This window comes from Manacus candei, unplaced genomic scaffold, assembly GCF_025592945.1.
Source record: "Manacus candei isolate 608988 ecotype Guabito, Panama unplaced genomic scaffold, ASM2559294v1 h1tg000060l, whole genome shotgun sequence".
Lineage (NCBI taxonomy): Eukaryota > Metazoa > Chordata > Aves > Passeriformes > Pipridae > Manacus > Manacus candei.
Genome location: NW_026138108.1, coordinates 9,061,674 through 9,076,116, shown reverse-complemented (window position 1 = coordinate 9,076,116; position 14,443 = coordinate 9,061,674). Strand labels below are relative to the sequence as shown.

Below are 14,443 nucleotides of genomic sequence, written 5' to 3'. Positions count from 1 at the left end.
ATAAATGCATAGAGTTGAAGGAAAGTGATTAATTTTTTAATGGTTTCAACTGGTCACGTGCCAAAACTTATTTTCTTTTATTTAGTGATAATAGTTTTGATGTATTAAAAATGGGCAAGATTATAAAGGAGCTTTCATTATTAGTAACTAGAATATTTCTTCTTACTTTTCCTTTTGTTTTTCTTGTGTGTAACTTTAACTACTATTCTAACAGTTATTTCATTAGCTGCAACTTTTTTGAAAACAAGAAAAAATACCCAAACCCTACAGAAACAAGGTGGTAATGTAATACTTAAAGGAACACTGGTTTTTTTTATGTATTACAGAAACAACGTTGGTGGTTCAGATATGATGAGGAAGAAAAGGGAACACATCAGTGGAGAAAGACATATATGGTAAGAATTTGTCATTAAAGTAAAAACATATAGGACTGTCATTTAAGTTAAATGCTGATGGATCATGGATTAGATTCTATCTGAGGGCTCATTTAGCCTTAAGGTATAGAGTATATCCGTGAGTACAGTGTTAATGGTGAGTATTGCTCTAATGGATCATCTGTCCAAAAATAGTAATTGAAAGGACCTTTCTGAATTTGTAACATTAGTGTATCCCATGGGAAAAAATGCATAGCTGGGAAGATCTCCATTATGAAATGGAGATGTATGGAACAGTTTTCCTCTTTCAGTGTTGTCCTGTTCTTTATGTTTGTTGATATGAAGTTATGAAGGCTTAGCACTGAAAATTGAAATTTCATGTCAGACTTTGGCAGAAAAATGTAGTTACTGCTGAAAGATGCTTATTGGATTTTGGTTTATAATAATAAAAGAATTTGGAGTGAAAGTGCTTCACTGGTGGATTCAGAGCAATTATTTGGTGGGAGTCAGCTCTGGATAGGACAGAAGAAACCCAAGAGTTATTACTGTAGCAGAATCAAACTGATTTTTACCTTTTAATTGTTTTTATTGTGTCAACTTACCATCTTGAAGTTATGACTGATTAAAACAAAGACATTGTCTCTATAAGGAACAGGATTGTGATCGTCAACTGGAATGTAATACGGGAGTTTGGTGTGAAAATTTTAGTTTCAATGAACGGATGTATAACATTGCTAATTTGTCAGAGATGCTGGGTTTGAGCTCTGAAAATTGTGGCTAAAATTCAGATGTCTTCACCAAGATATCTGAAATATAGATATCAAAGGCTGGGGAAGTCACCCTAGATTCACTTTACAGTCAATTGAGGAAAAATGGGCACCTTCAGAGAGTGATTCATCTCAGCCTAAAATAGGCAGGTCAGACAACTTGCCCCCTGGAGATGCCTGTTTCTCTCCATTGACTGTAGAAAAGCCTACAGTGACAAACTCAGAATTAAATGTCTAACCTTTTGATGTCTAAAGCTAGGTTAGATGGATCTCACTGAGTGTTAATAAAGACAGGCTCTGCCAGCCTGTACTGGTGTTAAATAACAGCTCCCTTGGGGGTGCTCCTGTTTCTGGAGGGATTTGAAAAGGCCTGACTGAGAAATTCTGGGGGTCCCCAAGTAGAATGATCCCAGTGATGATTTTTGAGGTTTGTGGGTTTTTTTTAGTTTTGTTGGTATTAGGTGGTTTAACTGGGGGGTTAAAAAAAGGGAAATCTGGGTGTTTGTGTTTTTGTTTTTTCCCCTCTGTGGAATCCTAAAAATGAAGGTGTATTTTATTCCGTTGAGGGGTAAAAGTTGCTGTGGGACTTTCTTTTGAAAGCAAATGGCTGTCTATTATGAGATGTCCAAATTTACCTGCACCATTTGTAGTGTTGCAGAATGTAGATAGATAGTGGCTACCCTGCCAGTCCAGTAAGTATAGCAGAACTGAGTGGGACAAGACAGAGTTTCTTAAGGGCTAGCAAAGTATGCTGGTCTTGGAAAACATCTGTGAGAACTACATTTGTAATCAAAATCCCTGCCGTATTTCAGAAAAAAACACCTGTTTAAATTAAAAAAGTAAAAAATTAAGAAGGATATGAGAATGAGTGGTGGTGCTGTTTTACATAACACTTGCTATTAACAGAGCTAATCCAGGAAGGATATAATGTTATGAAAATATCTAGGAAGAAATTGTGGTTGTGGGTAGTTTACAAACTAGAAGAACAAGATTGATCAGAAGACCCCCACTTAAAAAGGAATTGCCAATAGCATTCAGCTTTACTGTGATAGAATATGTTCAACCTTTTAGGTCACTGGATACTTCTCATGCTGAACTACTGTAAATTCAAACCAATTTGAACATTACAGGACCAAGAGGGCTTTTTGCTTCTTCCAGAAAACCCCAGATGTGGGAGGATGGAAGAAGTCCCAGTAGGATCTGTGACTTCTACTTTCTGTTGTTCAGAGAACCTGCCAAAATAATTAGAACTTTGTGCTTGAGGTCATACTGGTTCAGTGAATTCATACCTGAGCTGATGTTTTCAGTTACAGACTGTTCTGAATTTTTTTCAATCATAGATGGGGCAAAGTGGCTCAATAGTTCAACACAGTTGTAACCTGCTTTTATCTTTTTTTAATAGTTTTTTTTCCATGTTTTGACAAATACTAAAAATAGTACGTAGATTGTCCCAAATCTTGAGTGTACCAGTGGATTTAAAAAAAAAAGTCTAAGCAGATATATGGGCAGGAAGCTTAAACTTTTACAACTTCTTGCACCTTCTCTTGCTTGTTTGTCCACAAACTAAGTCTCTTCTTATTTAAACATTTCCCAGTATAACTTACCATGCCAAATGCTCTTTTATGGAGAAATACGTATATGAGTTTAGCTGCTTGTAATTTCCCAAGAAAACAAGAGTAAAGTGCTCGGAAGGCAAGCTTCATGCTTTGAGCTGGATCTGTGCGCTGACTTCAGTAACAGTGGTAGGATTTCTAAATAGACAACATCAATGAACATTTTTAAATTTAAATTTAGCAAGCATGTTGTATAATACTATGCATCCCTCTCCAAACAATTCAGAAATGAGGTAGTTCTGAGCACGTGCTGGCAGTTTGCATGCGTGTTGCTAATCGATCTTGTGTGTACAACCATATTGACAAAGGAGGTCTTGGGCTTCAGTGAGGAGGTCTTGCCTTATTAAAAGTGCTCAACAGACTTGTCTCCATACAATGGGCTGCTTCACCTACATTTGCTTTTCAATTAGCCCTGTGTTAAATCCTCAAAAATCTTTGAAGGCTGTTCTTCACTCCTGTAATCTCTCTTCAATGAAAATGAGTAGCCACAAAGAGAACTAGAATAGAATTCAGTCTCTTCTGTGTAAAAGCTTTAAGAACTGATTAAAGCTTGACTTTAACACAGGTATGTGATAACATGGCTGTTATAAGGCACCTTTTGACCACAGAGCAAACCAGCTGAAATAAACTTGGGCTCTCTGATTTCTGTTATTGAATCTATTTCTTATCATGCAAGGCCTTCTTAATTAATGGGGAAAATCCTTCATCAGAAAGATGAACAAAACTGAATAGAACTGAGTATATTAATGTTGTGAAAGGGCAAACTTCCCTGTACTTCTGTAGCCATTACCATTTGCAACCTGGAGGCAGGTAAAACTATTGAAATAGGAACATTGCTTCTAAGGCAAGTAAAATTGGGGAGTAGAGAAAAGAATTTTACCTTAACAAAAAAATCAAGGATTGTCTTTCCTAGATTGGGATGGCTAGCAAGTAGTTTTATATACCTATTTTTGACTCGGTTCACTTGGAGTGTAACTTATTCACTTGAAAAAATATTTATATGGACACATATAATGGAGCCTTCCTAATTACTCTAATTTTCAACACAGTAGCAGTCTTGATGGGCTTCTTCCAAGACTGCTACGATCAAAAAATAATCTATATTTTGAGTTTTACAGAGCATCTTCCTGAGTTCAACTCCCGAACAATCACAGCATTGTTATACTTTAAAAATAATATCTATTTGCGTGGGTTTTAAGAGGTGTTTCAGGGCCTGACATCCAGAGAAATATCTCAGGTTGCTGAAAGGTTGGTTTGAGTAACTCTTAGAAGCTCAGTTAATGCAAGGGCATGGTAATTTTTGCCCTCACAGGATTGATGACATGATTAGCCTGTTAAGAAGGCTGTGACAGGACTACGCAGGTATTTCTTTGCTATGGACCCTCCAGGAGTTAGAATATTCATCATATTGAGAAAATACTGTTGGATTGAGAAAAATCACTGTTGGATTCACCAGAAAGTTCCGTCTTTTTTTGGTGTTATCCAAATGTTCTGGTGATAGAATCTTTTTCTGTTTCTTCTGTGTTGGTTCAGTGACTGCATGTGGTTATTTTCCCATAAATTCATTTTGAAACTCTTTTCTTGTTTAAGTGCATTTATTTCTATCAGTTGTAGCAAAGCATAATACCTAATATTTAGAAGTAAGAGTATTCTGGATGTAGAAATTAAATGCTCAGACTTGACAAGGTTACCCTGGAAAAATTGGATATGACATGGCTGTTGGCCTAATTAGCTTGTTCTTGTTGAGCTCAAATTCTGTTGTTAGTAATAAACAGTGACTTAAGTAAAGACAATGGAAATTTTCTTGAAGAAACAAGAAAAGAAGTGAAATGGAAGGACATACAGCTGCTTATGCTAGTTGTTCTAGTGAAGGCAATATTTAAATGATGGCAGTATTTTAATGATGGCAGTCTTATTTTCACGATTTTCTGTAGGAGTACATTTACATTAGTGTTTTACTTCAGATGAAAAGTGTACTTGCTCTCACTTGCCCTGCCTTGAGAGAAGTAAGGAAGCTCTGGAAGTGTAAGGCCCGGCACACTCACATGGGTAAAAAACCTGGGAGGCTGAGGTGAATTTATAAGGATTTATAAGGTGGATTTATAAGGATCACCTCACTGCATGGGTACAAACTGTCATATATCATAGAATCATAGAATCAGCCGGGTTGGAAGGGAGCTCTGAGATCATCAAGTCCAATCCTTGATATACTACAGTCTCTCTGTGCTTAGCAAATAATCTCTTTGAAAAACAGATGTTTCAGTTCATTTGGTTATCTTTACCCAAAATGGTCTTCAAAACTCACATTTCCAGCTGTGATGGATTGATGTTCATTGTACAGCGCTCCCGTTTCTGCCTTATGAAGGGAATGCAGCATGAAATCAGTTTCTAGTATTACTAACTTACCAAACATGTTTTGTTTTATTTCAAATGTGACTTACCTAGGTTTTACTTTCTTTATATCCTTCTCCCCATCTTATTTGATTAGTCTTTCATTAGCAGGTCTCTAAAGTTTATTTCCAAGTGAACTTTGGAAAAAAAAGCAACCCACCAACAGCATATTATGGGGAAAACTTTGGATGTAAAGTTGAGTAGTTGCAACATTTTTCTTGAACATCGTTGTGTAATTTTGCTGTACATTGGCATGATCTTAAATGAAGAACTCAAATAGCTGAAATGTAATAGGACTGCCTATAATTAGAGAAATGGAAATGGGCAAACACTGGTGATACAGAATAGAAACAAGTTTTTGGTTGGGAAGAGCAGTAAATCTTTTCAAAATAGAAGTTTTAGACATTTAATAACCTCTGCCTGCTGTTTAACTGACAAATATAATCTAGTGTTGGGTAGAGCTCTTGATCACCTTTGCTGTTTGTAATAAGGGAGGATCAATTCCTTCATCCATAGGTACAGTATGAGTTGTGAAACATGTCAGTGACATTGGAGAAGACCTGGCACGTCAGCACCCAACAGAGGTGGTGGTGTGTAGAGAATCTTAGCACTATGACCTTTTCTGCAAAGAAGAGAAGTTTGCTTACATTACATAAATAAGAATATTTCCAGTTTGTTGGACTTTTCTGATAATAATGTTGAGAAGTGAGCAGAATCACTGTGTTCTCAAGGAACACGGTCAGTCTCTTTTTCCTGTCCAACAAAGTCAAAGGGTGAGAAATCCAAGGAAGTGTTCAAGGCCAGGTTGGATGGTGTCCAGGACAACCTGATCTACTAGGTATCATCCTGCCTATATCAGAGGGGATGGAACTCAATGATCTTTAAGTACTCTTGCAATCAAAGCTGTTCTGTGACTCTGTGAAATTAGATGCTTCCTACTGGAGTGGTCTTCATCAAGCCTGGTTCAGCATAAGCTCAAGCTATTAGACCTTTAACACAGGAACTTTTTGTAGGAACTCACTGTGTGTTTCAAAAGGTTTAAATATGTATTCACGTGGTCACGTATATTATTCTGTGTATATTTAACGTTTCACCTTGGATCTAGAAAATGAGCCCATAGTCATATATAATACAAAGGGGACAGATTTTAAGAGGAAAACTTCATAAAATTGCAGTATCGTTTTAAAGCTGGAACTGCCATCGGCAGAAATGTGTCACTTTGCTTTAGCTGACGCCTTTGTGGTCCATCATCTCAAAGAAAACACTGCTGGGCCTTGGAAATAATCTGTCTGAAGCAGTTATTTACCCACTAATGTGTTAGGATAGCTGAAAAATAGTGATGGTGATATTCTTTTAGGTAGAGCTGATCTGTGATAGGAAATGAGATGCCAACCAAACTACGTCATTCAAGTCTTTGCTGCAATTCTTTCTTGCCTACACTGATCAGCAATGAACTGACTACACTGGCTGTTAAGACAGCAGTACTAGAAATTGTGACTAAGTCTCTGCTGAGATCAGGGAGTCGTGACAGCCACTCCTCTATTTTGGGTATGTGTGGGCTAAGTTTGTTTAGGAGATTTTCTTTTCAATCAGGTCTAAAAGTTCTTTGGAAAAGGGAAATACAATAAGAGGCTCTAAAATTATCATAAGGATTGGAAAGCATAAGGATTAGAAAGCAAACAAACCAGGCTCTCACAAAAATACCAAATTTGAAGACTTCAGAAATAATATTCTAGGCTTACTGAAGTCAGCAATAGTTTTGTATTTTCAGAATTGACAAACTAATATGCCATTCAGACTTGGGTTTGAAAACTCATTTTGGATCTAATTTTTTTTTCTTAAATGTTACCATATTTAACTGTAGTTCTGAATCACTGCATGCTCTGTGCTTGTCAGAGAAATGCTAAGTGTCACATTTAGTTCATGAAACTCTTGTATGTGTTTGTGTGTAGCCTGCAGTTTTACATTCTGTCCAGAGATGGAAGCTGCTTGCTTTGACAAGGTCAGGTTGGGAAGGAGGCCACATTCCCTGAATAAGAAAGCCAGGAGGCCAGAGCATGCCATTTCATTAGACAGCCCAGGACTCTCTTACAGAAAAGGAGGGAGAATGAATGCTATGGAATTTAAAATAACTATTTCAGCTTTTCTGTAGCCTGGAAAACGTTACTCTTGGGCAATATTCTGTTAATGACCACTATTGGGCCAGATGTTCAGCACATGTAAATGAGTGTATTTCCATTGACTTCAGTGGAACTAGGCCAGCTTACACCATCTGAGGATCTGTCCCCTCAGCTTTCTTCCTAAACCAGTAGTGATGTTAGATAAGGAGATACAGTATTATCTGTCATAGTTTCAGTTTCCTGCAGAGGGGAAGAAGAAAATTAATGTTCATATTTGCTTCAATGTGAGAACAGATTAAACTGTGACAAAGAATCGAAGTAATTAAAATAATCAAATTTAAGAATGTGAAATGTAACAGACTTGCTTTGTTTTGCAGTGGGTGTTTTCTCTGTCAAAACAAAACTTTATAATTTCTGGATGGCTGGTTAGTTCTCAAAGCTTCTGATACCACTTGAGCCAGTGGAGTGGAATAAATTGAACATATTAACCTGAAAAAGATTCCAACTATTTGTTATTTGTTGTTGAGGTTATTTTTAATTTATTATTAAATTAAGGCAGACTTGTGCAGGGGCTTTAAGAAATGAGAGGAGCTCTGTGAACTGGGTGCATTCCTTCTGCCTTTCTATTCTGCTCCCATTCAGCAGTTATAATGGTAATGAAGTCTAATTACAAATGCATGTGACTGCCTGTTGTAATCTGTCAGTGTGTTTCTGAAAAACCTTGTGCCAGTTCAGTATTGGTCATTAGATAATAAGGATTGATAAAACGTAAGGGGCAAAATGTTAAAAATGCTACTATCGATTAGAACGCACCTTAATAATGAAACCATGGGCCTGGGGACGAAAGCCATGGATCATTTTGACAATTCGGCCTTAGATTGTGGATGAGACAGAGTGGGGACAATTAATCCCTCAGAGCCACAAATCACAAATAAAGTAGTTGCAGCTCATTACAACCTGACCTTGCTAAACGGCCTTGAAAACATAAGTGACCTTCTAGTATTTGAAAAGATTGCAAAGCTCTATTGAGAAATATTTCTTTTTTTTTTTTTTTTTTAAATGCTTGGGAACCACATGACTTAATTTTAACAGAACTATCTTGATGAAAGAAGCTTTTAACTTCACCATCTTTCATGAACCAAATTGCTAGCATCTCGTGGAACTGATGGCGGTACTGCAGGGGGAGTGTTTAGGAAAGATCTTAGAAGTCAAAAGTCTTGCTCTGTGCAATTAATCAGTGGAAGACTGTGCTACAATAACTTTGAAGAGACAATAGTTTCAATGAACTATCTAGTAATTTCAGTTAGGGCTTTTATAAATATTGTGGTACTATTGGAGCACTGCATCATAACAGGAAAACATACTCATTTGCACGTTACAGCCAAGTCCAATCCCAAAATTTGGAAATACGTTCAGCGAAGTTTTTCATGAACTCTCCTCATTTTCCCACCTTAACTGGGAATAAGGAGAGGGTATGTATTTTGCATCTCTGTCCATTGACATGCACTGCAGACGTTCTTTGGCCAAGTGACTTGAGTGCCTTGTCATAGGCTAGTGCGTATGGAAATCATAAATATTATTGCATGACTAAACAAAGATTCCACAATAAGCAGCTAGATTCACATCCCTAAATATTCTGTTTAGAATTGAATTGTACGTAAAGAACTGTGTTTCTGATGCAATAGTCTGCCTTAATTTGATCCTTCATGCTGAGTCAGACTCGCCTTGTTCCTGTAGTAGGAGGAGACGCTCTTTCAGCTAATTCCTGAGAAGAGGTAGTGACCACAATCCCTGGAGATTGTCTTAACTGTGCAATGAGTTTGGAGCACTAACTGATATCATTGTGCTTTGAACCAGACCCATGTGTGACTCTGCTTATTACTCCTTGCTTTCAATGTATCTGAATGAGATGTTTCTGTGTCCTCATAATACATGAATTTCAGCCTCTCCCCAAGTACTGCATAACCCACACTAGGTAAATACAATTTCCCTTAAGATCCACTTTTTCCTCTGTTCAAGAGATGGAGCTTTCCATAAGGATCAGTGGTCTTTGCATATTCTAGACAAGATATAGGGTCTACTGTGGCACTGAGGGTTACTTATTAAGAATGCACTGCCCACACAATTCATGGTTGTGGTAAGAGAGTTTTGACTATCATGACATCAGTGATGGCTGTGGGGGATGGAGGCAACAGCTCCAAGTTTCCCAATTCTTTGATGTTTAGGCACAAGCAGCAAGCATCTTGCAGTAGTGTGGAACCACTACAATAGATCATAGATTACTGAAGCATGATGAGTTGAGAAATGGCACTTGATATTTTCTGCAAAAGTGAAGTTTTCAAGATAGCCCTAAAATGCAGCCCCATGTAGACAACATTGCAAAAAAATCTCTGTTGAATGTATCATGAGCACTTTGTGTAATGCAAATGATTGCAGTCCTCTAGCTGTGTAGACAGCAAGGTGAAGGAATCTCCATGCTGCTGCTAGAGAAACTGTGAGAGCCTACTCTCACAGTAGGTGGATCTAGATTTAGCCATGGTAGAGCTCTGTCCTTGACACTGGGCTTGGATAACAGTGCCATTGGCATTGGAATGAGAGAGAAGGCTGTGTGGTATCACCATATATAATACATTGATATTGGCTCTCCTCTTATTAGCTTGAAAGACAGAGGAACAAAATGAATTCCTTGGAAGCTCCTTTAAATTTTTTCATAATGATAGCCAGGGGAAAACTCAGCCCATCCCCTAGATGTAGCTAAGTTACCAGTTCTGGTCAGAAAGCATTGTGGTATTTTCAACATCTCAATAGCTGAGCAGTGACTCCACAGTTTGAGTTAACACTTCGTCTCATGACTTTCCAGTCAGCAACCCCAACTGCTTTCCAGAGACTTTTTCTCAAGAGCTTCAGCTGTAGTAAAGGTCTCACAACAGTGATAGCACTTGTAGGGACATGCAGTGGGATGCAATACAACTCGATTACTGGACACAGAATTGGGAAACTGGAATAAAATTATTCCTTGTAAGAGAAAAATAATTCAGCAATTTAATAAGTACATCAAGACGCTGTGAGTAATCCAGTATAGAAATATGTGACCAGGACAACCAGGGCTATGACTTTGACACTTCAAATTTCAGCATTTCCGAGAGCATCAAAGGTGCTTCAAGAATCAAAACAAAAGTTTCTTTTACCTTTCTTACTTAGTAGCTCCACTTAGTGGCTAACGGGATAACACGTTTCCCTCAGCATCTGTGTTACCTTGTCACATTCTCCTTCCCTCCACTCTGCTGTCTCCTGCAGGTACACGGGCTGTGGAATACTGCAGTGGTGTCAAAGACTGACAAGTGCACTAATTGCAGAGTGGGAAAAAATCCCTGCTGATTCTCAGCTGAGCTATCCTCGTAGCAAACCTTGTGTCTGTGAATGTTTCTCTATCAAGTTCTTGTGTAGTTCTAGTCTTCTTTGGAAATTCGTTGGTCATATGGAGCACTGAATCACAGTAGCTCAGCATGGAGCCTTTCCACCTTCATGGACAACACTCTTTCTGCTTGGATTCAGTCTGGCCTCCTCTGCAGGCTTCCTGCTGTTTGAATCCTCATCGTACTTCATTTGATTTCTGGCTTCTGGGGATAAATTTGTCTCCCTGTATACTGCATTTACTGAGGAATGTGGGGGGGGGGGACACAAATTGTTCAGAGGAGCAGAGAAATCTGACTTCAGTAAGGTGAGATGACAATTTATTCATCTTCATATAAAAGCCTGATATAAAGTAGAAATAATTGAAGCAGAGGAGGAATTTTGGTGTTTCCATCATGTGGAAGGAGCAGAGAAGTGATTGTCAGGTGCATATATGTGAACATGAATAAATACTGGCCTTTCAAAGTGTAATGTCTAATTTCTCCAACCAGAAAAACTCCTAATAGCTTTCCTTAAAAAGTGGTTGTTTTGGAGAATGGAGTAACTGTTGCAAGTGTACATTTGGCATTTGTGTGAGTATTCTGCCAGTGCTCCAAGTTAGCTGCACATATCTTGCTGTCTAATGCAGAGAGCATTCAGAATATATTACATATGGCTATGTAATATATAAAATATTTAGGCATTATGTAGGCTCTTTAAGTTACTGTAATGAAAACTAAGTTCTCTCCTTTGTATTTAAGCACTTGTCTTTCTTGTAGTGTGCTGAAGCAGCAAGGTAAGCAGGAGTAGTGACTCCCAGGTCCAATTTGTAACCATGCTAGATGCTGTTTGGGTCATACTGTCTCAGAGGAGCAGAGGGCTCACTGGTGGTAGCTTCTCTGGCTAGCTATGGGACTTTGCTGGGTAGGAGAGAAGTAGAAAAACTGATACATTGGGAAAAGGCCCATGCCATTCCTGTAGATAGACCATGGAGCAAAGAGGTGCCTGTTTCTGGGGCACGCATTTGACGTGCATGTCCCATATTTAGCTGCAGCTTTTTTGTCTTTCTTACTTGGTGAAGACCACATCAAGTGGACTTAGCTGCTTTTCTAAATGCACAAGGTCTGTTTCCCTATGGAAGCTCCACTGCTTCATTTGGTTTAGCTCCTCATCTGAATGAGCATTGTTAATTTTACTGTCCTATCACTAGAGCATACTCCAGCAGACGTGCAAACGGCATCTTGATTTAGCACAGCTCTTTCACCATGACAGTGGCCTGAATACCCTTGGGAATTAGCATTGTGTTTTCTGCAGGTTTTCCTCCTTCCTCCACTTAGCATTGCCCCAAAATCTGCAAACTGCTCTGACACCCCTCTGATGCTGCCACTGTGACCTTGCTCAGAGACTGAATAGCTTATATTTGCTGTATGCATTAGTCTGCTACTACAGTGGCTGTAACTTTTGTACTCAGAAGTGGGGCAATGTGAGGTCTCTCTAGTGGATATTTTGAGCATTTATATTGCCTAAATACCACTAATCATCTGGCTGTAGAATAAACATTTCTGGGTCTTTGTATCTACAGAAGTAACCTGCTTTCTTGGTTCCCTCCATTTTTAGTAACTGCAATTCATTCATATCTGTCATGAGTTCCCAAGTATCCATATCCAGTGATCTTTACTACTTAGAAGTCCAATAACGTTTTTGACACTGCAAGCCAAAGGTGATGCTTCACCTTGCTTTAAATTGGTATACTGAGCAAACCTCGTATTGGACTGGTTTGATGAACCACATGGATCTCAGACCAGGTCTAAGTCATGCCAAATATAACTTCTTGCTTAGGTACTCTTTTTTTTTCCTTATGTAAGTCTATAAAGGCATATACAAGCTCTTCTCTCCCCCTTTTTATGTACAATAAAAGAAGCTAATGGTATAACAGTTAATGTTGTCATAAGTGACCTATTTTAAAACATTACTTAGAGTTACTTATTTCAGCACTATCTGTGCTGAAATTTTCTATTTTGGATGCCTACATCAGCCCACTTCTGTCTGATTGAAATGGGAAAAAAATCATATTCTTTTCAGAAAAATAGAAGGCAAAGTAAATTGTGTGTGTTCTTATATGTGTTTGATAAGCTCCATGACAGTGTTCTTCAGTTTCAATCTAAAAGTTTTGTGGAATCATTATCTTTTGCTGCTCCAGTGAAAATCCATTAGGGAAAACACTGAAAAATCTGTGTTATCACTTGATCAGTAGAGATTTGGTAGCAGCTGAATTCCCTGAAATCACTGCCTGGACAACCCCCACCAAACACGATATTGTAGGTGTTGTTTAGGGTTAGATTTCACAATTTTTTAGGCTACTGTGACATCGAGTGCTGGAAGTTCAAGCATGTGCCTACCCAGAGCACTGCTGCTTGTGCTGCTGGGGATGCTGAGGCAAGGAAGTCAGCTCTCTGCCCCAAGCAGAGTGCAGGTCAACAAGACAGAAAGTGAGAATGTGCCCTTGGGCTTTTCAGGTTCTGTTTTTATAGTTGCTCAGACCAAGGAGGAGGGAAATCTCCTTAGCTGCGGAGCTGTGTAAAAGGGCTTGGCTAGGACTGGGGCCTGAAGAGGAGCAAGAAAGAACTTACTTATGTGGAAGTAGGGGTGGGAAATGCTGCCACTGACATAAGAGATGACAGAAAAACTGGAGGAGTGTGGATATGGGTTGTGGTAGGAGGCAGAAAGAAAAAATGTAAGACTGGGAACCTGAGGGTAACATGTAGGAGAGAGAGTAGGACTAATGAATAGGAGTAAGAAGAGGAAAAAATACTGCTATGGTGAGTCTGAAGAAGCCATAGAGTACAGTACTAAATAGAAGATTAGAATGGCAAACTAGGACTGGAGGAGTTTAGGGGTTGCATTAGCAAAAATACACAAGGTGGGGACTGGGAATGGGGAAGAACATGAGAGGAAAGTATTTGCCATGGAAAGTAGTAGATGGGCCACCAAAGGTAGACCTGAGAGGGAAAGTCAAGATACATGGTGCTCTGTGTCCCTGTGCTGCAGTGTGTCCCTGGGAAACCTGTGTGCCTCCCAGCCCTCCCTTTAACCTGCTCCATGCGCAGGCTACCATTTCTATTACCACTCACGTGGCCAAGCCTCTGCTACGGACCAAGAAGTGCCAGCCCTGTATTTCAGTATCACTGACATTCCATACAATAGATTTTTTTCAGGCTTTCTTTTCTCTCCCTTTCTGTATTTTTTTTAACAACCTATGAAATTATAGATAAAAGGGTACAAAACCATGAACGTTGCAATAAAACCAAGCGCTAAAAAAAAAAGGAAAAAGAAAAAAGAATAATGATGTCCATGAAGCCTTAATTGGGCCCCCTTGTGTGTATACATTTTGATACTGTCTCTAATTACATGGTCACACACTGCTTTCCCATGGACCCCTGCATCGTTCTGTGCTCTAAGTAGAAGGTGTTTGCTGAATGAGTGCAGCTTTAAGTTGTTTTATTCTCTCTGTTGCACGGGTAGTCCCAGGCTTACCTTACTGCATACTGTTCAAGACCAACACAGAATTACTAATTTTCTTGTGCGTTTTTCGTTGCTATCTGTTTTGCAAACAATAACATTTATTTTTGAAATAACACTTGCTCTGAGACGGGTGGTAAGACTCTCTATTCCTACATGTGGAAAAAGGGGATGCAGGGTGGTTGAGTGTGACGTAGCAGGGGCCTGATGTTTTCCTGGCTCTCCACAGTGTAGGTCATGCTCTGTGTTCTAACCAGGCTGCCCAC

General features: G+C 38.9%; 1 long non-coding RNA gene across 1 annotated transcript in view; it reads left to right on the top strand.

The window, feature by feature from the left end:
• The first annotated feature begins 323 nt into the window (after positions 1-323).
• LOC127478502 (uncharacterized) overlaps positions 324-14,443 on the top strand; it is a 138,737-nt gene continuing 124,617 nt past the window's right edge. Inside the window, exon 1 of the long non-coding RNA XR_007907242.1 lies at positions 324-395. This is a non-coding gene — a long non-coding RNA (uncharacterized LOC127478502). The remainder of the gene's footprint in view (positions 396-14,443) is intronic.